The sequence below is a fragment of the Grammomys surdaster genome, unplaced genomic scaffold (assembly GCF_004785775.1).
Source record: "Grammomys surdaster isolate TR1022 unplaced genomic scaffold, NIH_TR_1.0 313, whole genome shotgun sequence".
In the NCBI taxonomy this organism is placed as follows: domain Eukaryota; kingdom Metazoa; phylum Chordata; class Mammalia; order Rodentia; family Muridae; genus Grammomys; species Grammomys surdaster.
Window position 1 is genome coordinate 2,454,342 of NW_021604732.1, and position 11,498 is coordinate 2,465,839.

Consider the following 11,498-nt stretch of genomic DNA (forward strand, 5'->3'; position numbering starts at 1 on the left):
GGCAGAGAGGCAGAGAGGCAGAGAGGCAGAGAGGCAGAGAGGCAGAGGCAGAATACCCAACAGTTCCAAGAGAATCTGGTCTACATAGCAGTTCTGGGACAGCCAGAGCTACATAGAGAGACCATGTGTGAGTGTGTATATATAAAATAGAGCATGCAAGTAAAAATCAAGCAACTTGAGTTGGTACTAAGCTGTGAAATTCTAGACACTCCAAACTTCAAAGTGTCTATGAGGAGGATTAATTTCTTTTTCTATGTGGCTTGAGGTTACAACAAGGTTGCCTATCTTGAATGATTATATTTGCATTAATATTCAGTAGAATATTATTCTATTGATAAAAGCAATGGCTGCTTTCTAATTTGATTCTCTGATGTTACTAGAGTTTGTTCAGCTACTGCGTCTGATCTTTCCTCATAGATTCATAGATCCTACTTGTCTTATAAAATGCAATTCTGGGTTCTCCTTTTTTTCTTACCCTGAGACTGGGCTCCACTTCTCTCTATAGCCACAGCTAGGTTAAAACTCTCCATGTAGACCAGGTTGGCCTTAACTCAGAGATGTACATGCCTCTGTGTCCAGATGTCTGGGACTAATGTCGTGGTCCTCAAGCCATGAGGCAAGATCTACATTTTTACAAAACCATTTAAGGGAAGCTGTTCTTGGATGCAGCCACATTAACACCACATGATCAGACAGAAATGTGAAATCCATCTTAGAGCCCTGGTGCAGGTGACCACGGATTACCATGTACTGGGATAAGCGCAAGACAGGCTGGGCATCACCTTAGGCCCTGTCATAGCTCAGCACTGACCTCCTGGCCCTAAGCAGACAAGAGAGATGGGTTTAACTGAAATCAGGTCTTTGCTCATTTGTGAGCCTCGTTGTTGGATCACAGGACAAGCTCAAGTGCTTAGTCAAACAGACCATAGAAGTGTTAGCTAAGTTCTATGAGCTCTGTCTCTATGGCTACTATTGATATGTTCAGTAGAAAATTAGGTAAGTTACTCCCAGATAGTTCTTGACAAATATAAAGTAATGTTTGAGGGTTTTGAGACAAAGTCTCATGTGTTCTAGGCAGGCCTAACACTTGCTATATAGCCAATGTGATGAACTTCTGACTTTCCTGCCTGCACCTCCTGAATGTTTGGATCACAGCAGTGTCCATCCTGCCCACTGAACATTTCCTTTATAGCATTTCCTGATTGTAAGTAGCAGCAGTGGCTATCCTTTCTCATTCATCTTCACTCATCTTTTCAACCTTCCCAGGAGATGGAGTCTGGGAAAGTCATCTGCAGCTTCAAGAAGCAGGCTGCTGTTGCTAAGCACGGCTGTGCACACTTGTGATCTCAGGATAAGAAGTAGAGCCAGGAGGAGCAGGAGTTCACTATCCTTCTCAGCTCTGTAGGGAAAAAGGCTAGCCTAGTCTCCGGGAGCCCCAGTCTCAAAAACAAAGAAACCAAAAGCCTCAGTCACCAGCACACAGAAGAGTGCCTCTGTGCTCAGTTCCCTGTGCACTGTTCTCTGTGCACCTAGAGCCAGCTTGACTGCTGCAGAGTCCAGATTTTCCTACTCCGTTTTTGTATTTAATTCTAAATCATTTCTTCTTGACAGTAAAGACGACTGTGTGCAGTTAACTGCTCTCAGGTCCAACTGTGTCCTCCAGGACCGTGCTAAATCCTGCACAAGTCTGCTCACTTAACAGTATTTTTCAGGTAAAGAAAAGCTTAGGTCCAGGTATGCTTGTACTGTCCTTTAACCCCAGCTCTCAGGAGACAGGGGCATGCAGATCTCTGGGTTCTAATCAGCCAGTTCACTTGAGTCCGAGAGTTGAGAGGTGATGCAGGGGAGTGGAGTTCATGGCAGTTCAGCAGATCATAGAATTCACAGGCAAATTTTACAGGAACAGTTTTAGAGACTAGTTGCAGAGAGAATATTCTAGACATGGCTGAAAAACAGAACAAGCCAGTGAATAAGAAGGAGCCAGAAGATTAGAACAGATTGCCAGAGTTATGCAGAGCAATGGAATTGAATCAGTCAGCTTGGGGAGGAGTTCGTACCAGAATAGCCAAGTTAAACCAGCCAACTAGAGTTGAGAAAGAACTAGAATGTGTGAGCTTATTCAGTAGTAAGCCTCCAAGGTGACAATTACATAATGTGAATAAAGGTTAGTTTTACATCTCTATTTCTTCTTCTTCTTCTTCTTCTTCTTCTTCTTCTTCTTCTTCTTCTTCTTCTTCTTCTTCTTCTTCTTCTCCTTCTCCTTCTCCTTCTCCTTCTCCTTCTCCTTCTCCTTCTCCTTCTCCTTCTCCTTCTCCTTCTCCTTCTCCTCCTCCTCCTCCTCCTCCTCCTCCTCCTCCTCCTCCTCCTTCTTCTTCTTCTTCTTATTTTTTTTTTTGACACAATGATCTGTGAACTAATTTGACAAAGTTTCTAAAGGCAACATGATTGCAGGAAGTCAGACAGGTGAATCTCACTATTAACACACAAAAGGATAAGCTTACAGTGTGATTATTCCAAGGGTGATGTGAAGATGACACAGTGGTGCTCCACACTGCTAAACAAGAAGGAAAACTAATTGTTATTATGAACATGTTAGCTTCTCACTACAGAGACTACATATATTCACACCAGCTTCTATAGTGAGGTTAAAGTAAATAGTTCTGTGTTTCCTTGGAATAGGTCCAGCTATATTGATAGGCTTGAATCTACTTAAAATTGTAAGTCTCCTTGAAGCACTTGTTGGAACTGCTGGATATGGATATCAATATGAAAGTAAGGATCAGCCAAACAACAAGCAAGAAGAGTCTTCTGCTGCACTTGCTCCATAGCACAGCAGTGAGATGCTGTCCCTAGGCAGAGGCTCCTCTCCTGAACTTCTGTTCTTTGTCAGTGACCAATGAGGATGTGGAAGTGAGAGGCAGTGTAGCCAGGCTCAACAATAGGAGGAAGCTGTTCTGATATAACATAGAGATGAGAACTGAACTCAGGTTCCTATGGAAACGCTTCATAAATGACAGGAGTCAGAGCCTCAGATGTCTCTAAACATCTCTGTGAGTAAGAGAAGGTTTAGAGTCTGGAGTTATTTTTTATCTTTCCTTGGTAAGTGACTGACTGCTCCCACAGACTGACAGGCTCAGTATATTCAATGCAGCCAGTCCTGGGAGGACACACCACACAGCACTGCATCATAGCAGAAGGCTAACTAGACTAATTGGCCTATGAAAGATCCCATGCAAAGCCCAACACAAGGAATTAGTGCTTTTGAATAGAGAGTAGACACAGTTTTCTACTTTTTTTTTCAATATAAGAGAAACATGGTGACTATCACTTATCCAAAAAGAATCATATGAAGAATTTTCATAATCTAGGTAATTCTGGAAAACAAGTTTTAATGTATATATGGCTTACAGGTGGTATTCAGGTTTAAATATGGAAAGATGTTGTTTTTATATGTATACAGTTCATATTCATGGCATACATGTACTTTTATAAACTACTCATAATTCTGTGTATGTATACTTCATAGCATTGAGGAGTTTTCTAAGTGTTTTTATCAAGGCAGTACCCAAGAGGTTTTAGATCTTGAAGTACTGCAGATTTTATATTGGGGCAAAGCAGGTTCAACCTGTAATTCACAAATCAGGAAAATCAGAAGTGTTTTATGAATTCAAACACCCTACTGATGGTCTGTGAGTGCACAGAGACCCAAGACTGTAAGTAACAAGAAACGATGCCTGGAAGAAACAGTCAGTGGGGACTCCAGCAGGAGCATACACTGTTCTGTCAGCTGTCACGGTTCCTCAGAAGCAGCATCATTCAATCCTGACTCTACTAACTACAAAATAAAACCCAGGAACCAAGATCAACTCCTCCGGACACTCTTCTCTTTAATGGATGTGATGTAATTCAAACCTAGAGCGTTTTCTCCAGGAAAAAAAGAGAAATAACTGTGTTCACCTATTACATGCAGGAAGCTAATGGACGTAGAGTTCAATCCACTTTTAAGATTTATAAAAATTGTATTTATTCACTTATTTTCATTTCTTTCTCTTTTTCTTATCCCTTTCTCTTTGTCTGTATGTGTGTATAGTTTTCCATAGGCAAAGTATTGAGGTCAGAGGTCAACTTGAGAGATCTGGTTCTCACCTTCTAGCAACTAGCTTGCAAGAATCAAACTCAGCTAATCTAGCTTGGCCACAGGCACCTGTTCCCACTGAGCCATCTTGCTGGCCCCCACTCCCCTTTCCCTTAAAGGACCAGCTAAGTAATAGGTCTATTGGGCTCAGGAACCAACAACTTGGTGTTGAGGGGCAAGCACTCCTGTCAATCAGTGTGAAATTCAGTGAGGACAACACAGCAGGGAGTGGGTGTGGCTGTGCTGCAGTAAATCTATTCACACTGCTAGATACAAACTAGTCACACATTTAGATCCAAATGATTAGATTGCTAGTCCAATATAATGCATGGACAGAGGCATGAAAACAATTCAAACCCTCCCTGGAGAGTAAAAATCTAGTGGGGAAAAAAAAGCAAGCCTGCAAAAAAAAAAAAAATCAGTAACAACAATAACCACAACAAAACAAAACAAAAATCCCCAACAACCTTAATCAACAGATCATAATGGGAATAACAACCAAAAAAGAAACAACCATCTCAGGAGCTTCTCTTTTCTTGCTCTGGAACATTTTATCTCACAGATGGATGGGAAAGTGCAGAGGAGCTGATGAGTGTCCTGGGACAGCTGAGGAGACAGCTCAGTGTGGTTAAGTCATGAGACATTATACAAAATGGTTGTTAAGGAAAAGACAGAGCGTCTCTTGTGGACCTAGTGAGGAGCCAGACAGAGGACTTTTAAACACTGACCAGTGAAAGAATTTCTAAGCTTGATAACAACTCACTGTTAATAATTTCAAACAGCTGTGCCTGGTGACACAGGCTTTTGTTCCCATTAGTCAAAAGACAGAGGCAGTTGGATCAGTGAGTTTTCAGACAGTCTGATATACTACTTGGGGAGAGAGCAAGGCCATCCATACCACACAGTGAGATTCAGCCTCAAAATAAAATAGATAATTAAAAAATATGTAACAAACTGCAAAGACTGAACAATTACAAAATGATGTTTTGAATTTTAAAAAATAGGGACGAGGTAGCATTGGTTTCTATTGTCAGTGTTAACTCTGAGTAAATGACATTAGGAAATATCACCAGAAGAAGGTACATCCTCATGATTCCATTCCTCTGAGAGGACAGATTTTGCCAGAGCCAGGCTGACTCCATGACAGGCTACAAACTGGCAGTTTAAGAGACTAGGCCTAAACTTCTGTTTCCCACAACTGGAAAAGTCCAAAACAAGTGAATTCCTGGAAAACCTACCCCTTACCAGCAGTCAATCAGGAAGCTGTCCCACCACCTAGCCTGTGTCATCCTCATGGGCAGCCAATCAGGAGCTGCCCCACCATCTAGCTTGAGCCAAATATAGTTAATCATCAAATTTCCCCAAATCCCCCAGAGCCTTAACCAATTATAAAGGCATCTATCTACCCCTAGAGATAGAGCCAACCAATCAAGTAAAAGAATAGTAAAAGTCTCAGACCACTATCCCAATAGGCTTTAAACTGACCCTGCAATGTCCACACCTCTGTCATCCATCCTGATATATGGTGGACCCTTTCATGTAGGTTCTCTGCAGAATAAATGCTTTTTGCTGTTGCATACTATTTGTGTCTGGGGTATCATTCCTCAAGAGTCATGGACCTTTATACTTTTATGACTAGGATGTCCACATCGAAAGGGAAATTGTAATGATTTAAAAACTAGAGTTTTCACTAGTAATTACTGGACAGCTATTGAAGGAACAACACTTTCCCATGTGGCCACTTTTGTATGTAAAAGGACAATTTTGTGATGTAATGTGAGGACTATTTCAAAGCCCAGGGCAGGCAGACAGGTAGTAGAACTCCCCACCGACACCTGTGGCCTGTTCTCAGAAGGTCAGCTGACAACTGTTGAAGGCAGCGCATCTGCACAGCAGCACCCTGCATTGCCTGCTTTTCAGGTTACAGCTGTGACAGTTTTAGACCTTTGAGAACAGGTGTTTTGACCGGGTGTGGTAGTCCATGCCCTTAAGCTCAGCACGTGAGAAGCAGTGGCAGGTGGATCCCTGAGTTTGAGGCCAGCCTGGTCTACAAAGGGAGCCAGCACTTCTAAGAGAAACCCTGTCAAACAAACGATAGATATTTTTAATGTTGTAAGACAATAACTTAGAGATAGAGAATACCTTTTAATTCACGTCACTAGTTTAAAGCTCTCCACTGCTTTTAGGACAGAAAAATGAACATAATTTCATGGACAAACAGGATTGTCCCAAGTACAGTTAGGAAATGAATCCTGACTTAGCTTTGGTCTTGTATTAAGGGTGATTTTAGCTTCATCCAAGCACCTAAAAGGTATTCTGTGCCTCTTGAGAAATGCTGCTATTAGGATAGCAGTCTAGACTGTGCAATGCCCTGAGCCTGGCACAAAATGGCGGACTCTCTTTTTCAATGGGGCTTCCTCTTCTCTGCCTGACCTTATCTAGGAAACCTGACCCCCTACGTCCTCTACCTGAGGAATATTGCCTAGGCCTTGGTGAAATCACAGGTTCCACTCACTTTCTCCTGATAAGAACCTGCCCAGCAGGCACCTGAAATGACTCCCATGCAAATGAGACATTCTCATGTATCATCAGTTTTAGTAATGTGCATTCATCCTAAAATGACCACCTTCCCAGTCTTCAAGGTTTGTATAAGCCTTGTTCACCCAGGGTAAAGAACACAAGTTGCTCCACAGACTACTGAGAGCTCTAACACTGACTGTAACACCAAAATTCCTGCACTCAGAGCAGGACCAAGATTCTCTTGACCCAACCTTTCTGGACTCTGCTTCATTCTTTCCCAATCAGTGTGCATCAGTGCCTGAACACCCAGAGGGAGGAAGTGGAACAGGGAACCAAATGCCGCAAAATGGTATTTAAGACAGGGTAATTTAGTCAGGGTATGATGGGACTCACTTGTATTCTTTGCATTAGAAAGTTAGTGGTGGGAGGCCCAGGACAACATGGCATCAGAGGACAGCCTGAGATACATGAGATTATGTCATTAAAAAATAATAAAAGCAAATGCTCACTACCAAGCATCTTTATAAGAACCTTAGTTTCTTTGTTATGGGAAAAGAACAAATTATTAGCCAACAGTGGACTTGGTTCACTTGCAAGAAATAAGCAAACAAAGAAGGTGAGCTTCCCTGGTTGAACCTGCAGTGTGGTAATCAGTGTCTGTGCACCACCATCCAGTCCTTTCTTTTTCACTCAACAGTAGTAAAGACTATTGTCACTCTCAGAGACATTCACTATTATCAAGGCCACATTTCCTTGAAGAAGTGTCCCTTGAAGAAGTAGCTGGTAGCGATAGTTTATCTGACAGATGATCTGGAGTCCATTGGTCACAGTAAGTATATGTCTATATGTATTAGAAGCACATGCCCCTCTACCCCAGCACATGGATGCTAATCCATGATACACTGGATACATACATGGCAGTGTGACAGACTGACCCACCACTCCATGCACCTCGAAGGAAGAATCCACAGCAGCTGTGGATAAAGAAGAAGGAATGGAGAGTGACCTCGAAATACTTTCCTATAATTATTTTTTATTTCTTTCCTATTTTTTCTTTTTGGTTCAACTATGGATTAAACCTGAAACAGGATGCATGGGAGACATGCGCTCTGTGAGCCCTTCTTTTCATTTTTATTTGGAGAGTTTTAATAGCTTACCATTTTTACTATAAACAATTTTCTGTTAGAGAATCCTTCAGTGTGACTATGTAATAGATATATGTGTAATTAAAACAATTTGCTGTAGTGTATTATATTCAAATTCTCTTTTGAACTCTCTCTCTCTTTCTCTCTCTCACAGATCTCACTATGTATTTCTCACAGGCCTACAACTCTGTGTAGATTAGGTTAGCCTGGAACTGATAGAGATCCATCCAATTCTGCCTGCTAGGATTAAAGGTATGCACCATTATCCCTGACTTGTTGGTTTGTAGACAGGGCCTTTGCTGGGGGTGAATTTTCTTTCTTATAGGTTCTTCTTGAGGCAGCTGAGAGGGAAGAGCATCGGTCGAGGGTAAGACTTGATCTTATGAGATTTGGGGGTAAGACTTTGTCTTACAAGATATTTAGGGTTGCTGTATAATAAAAGTTTACTTATCTAAGTCTAAGTTACTATGCTACTGTAGCTGACCTGCCTTCTGTGATCCTCTGAGGCCAGAAACTGCAGTTTCTGGTATTTAGTACCTCATCCTAAAAACAGCAAAGAATTAAGTAAATAGTCTTTGTACTAGCTAAGCAGGAACTGCTGGGCTCTTACTTACACCTACTAGTCTGAGGTCGCAAGAAGAAAAAACACTTAGAGAAGTGATTATAGAGTTTATTACTAAGTGTAAAAAGTTTCCTATGAAAGCTATCTAAGGGAAAAGGAGGAAAGATCCTAAGTGGGAAAAAGGAAAAAAAATCTAAGAAAAATTCTTCTAAGGGAAAAAATTCTCCTAGGTGGGGCAAGGGGAGGAAAGGAAGAAACCTCTCTATGTCTTTGTCTTCAGTACTTATACATTTCAGAATACATGATCACATGTTACAAAGTTCATCACAAGTTCACACCAAAACTCAAATCATAAATTGAAATAGAAGTTTACAACAGAAAATATTTACATGTATATCCATTAGGTGTAATTATCTGGCTAAACATCCATCACCTGTCTAGCTCCACAGGGTTACTGAAGGTTTAAAACTATAACTTATTAGTGAAGTTGTATATGGATAAACCCAGGCAATACTTTATCTTCTGTTCTAGCACCTATAATAAATCATTAGTTCCCTTTATATGACCTTTGGTTGATTGTATTACAACCTCTTCAAATATGCTCTGAGTAGGAGAAAGTCTGTTTACTATCTAAGTGCAATTAACTGGTGACACTTGGGAGACTGACAGAGTTCTCATTGCAGTTTTAACTATCAGAAAGGGACCTAATAGCAGTCCCATTACAAAAAAATCACTGATAAAAGTTTAGGAATTCTTATAGGGTCATCATTAAGACTTAAGAAGTCATCTATTTGTCTATATAGCATCACTACAAGACAGTACATCTTTGTGGATCTTCAGAGATCTTCTCCAAAGGGTGTACTATTACTTAGTGATGTATCTGTTTAACAATAGAAAAGGCATATTGATAGCAGGAGTCTTTCTTAAAATGAGTCCCTTAAAGCCTTGCTGCTTAAAGATGCACCTGTCGCAGATTATATAATAATCCAAGGCAGGCCGTTTCAGAATGATCACCTACTAGTTATTAGCTTGTCCCATTATGGCTCCTGACAGGCCTTGCTCTGTAGTACAGGCTCTCTTGTACTTACTATCCTCTGGCCTTAGACTCCCGAGAAATGGGACTACACTGACTCTAACATTTTTAAAAATGCTGTTTCAGATGCTGAGCACAATGATGGGTTCCTGCAAAAAATGAACTTAGAAGGTGAAGGCAGGAGACAGTGAAGTGAAGACTAACCTGGGCCTGAGACCCTATCTCAGTCACCCCTAACTTAGCCTCCCCTCAATTCTATTGAAAATGTAATCGTTAACCCATACAAAGAGCAGAGCCCAGGATTTGTTTATCGTCTGTCTGTCTGTCTGTCTGTCTGTTCTTCAGTATTGTTGAGGTAAAGGTAAAACTTTACTAATGTCAACATCAATTTTCAGAAAGGCTTCTGTTTGTTTATATGGTTTTCACTTTGGGTTGTTTTGTTTTCATTTTGTTTTGTGTTGTCGTTTTTTGAGACCAGGTCTCACTATGTAACCTTGACTGACCTCGGTATTTAGAACTCTATATGTAGAATGGGCTGCTTGAATTCATGAAGATATACTTGCCTCTTCCTCCCCAATGCTGAGATCAAAGATGCACACCACCAGGCCAAGCTCAGAATGGATTCTCTAAAACGTTCAGGAGGGGTGAGCTTTTAAAATCAATCCTCAAAACTGATCCTAAACAAATACAAACCAAAACCAAAACCTGAATAAGAATTCCTTCTTATGTGTTGATAACATTCCAGAAACTGAACAACACTAATAATCTGAGACCACAAAATCAGAATATTAAATCAAGGATTAAACCATGCAACTTTTAAACCTAGCATAGCAACTTTAATATGTTGAGATGACAGACAGAATTCCCTATTACCAGTTGCTTCCACATGAGGGAATCTGAGGGCTGAAGATGCAGCTTGAGGATGCCATGCTCACCTAGCCCATGCCAGCCCCTGGGTTGGATCCCAGCACAGGAAGCAATGAATAAGCAAACAACACAGAACAGTGAACTGGAAGAGTCATTGGGTGGTCACTACATTCTTGCCCAACCTGTGTCAAGTCTGTGTATTTGAGATGGGTCTGAGAAAGCACATTTTTTTTTGGCGGGGGGAGGGGTTCGAGACAAGATTTCTCTATATACTCCTGGCTGTCCTGGAACTCACTCTGTAAACCCGGTTGGCCTCGAACTCAGAAATCTGCCTGCCTCTGCCTCCCAAGTGCTAGGATTAAAGGCGTGTGCCACCACCACCCGGCGAGAAAGCACATTTTTGTTGTATAAAATGAGTGTGTAATGGGTGTGTACTTCTCACTGGGACACTCATCGCTCTAATTTTTCTAAATACATTTTTATGTTCACAAATATAATACATATTATCATAATAAAATTATATAAATGTATGATATGAATTAATGACTTCTACAGTTCCTCTTGCTAGAGATTAGATTGTAATATTTAGAATCTGTATGAGATGCAGGGGCCCACACCTATAATCTTAGCTCTTGGAGGGTAGTGAGGTCATTCTCAGCTGTCTCTCATGTGTAGGGGGAGCTAAGATTATCTTGGACCCTGTCTCAAGGGTCCAAATTAATATGCTATTCACTATTTACTCCCATGTCATAGAAGGTTTTCAATTATTATTGTTAATTAAATAATTGAAAAGTAGGGTGTTTTTAATGGCATATAGGCCATGTGAAAGTCATTTCTGCTGCCCTCATCCGTTGATGATTACATGCATGTACATGTACTCACCCCTAATTAAATATTACATGCATGTACATGTACTCACCCCTAATTAAATATTACATGCATGTACATGTACTCACCCTTAATTAAATATTACATGCATATACAGATATTCATCCCTTACTGACAACCTTGTGGGTCTTATATTTGAGGTATAAATTTAGAAATTCATGGAGGTTAAGAAATTTCTTTGGGGTTACAATTTCATCCTGGTTCTTTGCTCAATATGTAACCTATGATACAGATCCCAGGGAATGTATTTGTCTGAATCTCCATCCTCCCAGGCATCCCCCACCTCACCTCTCACTTACCCTAGAGAAGCAGTAGGAGGCCTGAAATGAGGACTTGAGGGGACATCAT

General features: G+C 40.9%; 1 pseudogene; it reads right to left on the reverse strand.

The window, feature by feature from the left end:
* The window catches only part of LOC114629572, a 16,387-nt pseudogene extending 4,889 nt beyond the window's left edge, over positions 1 to 11,498 (reverse strand).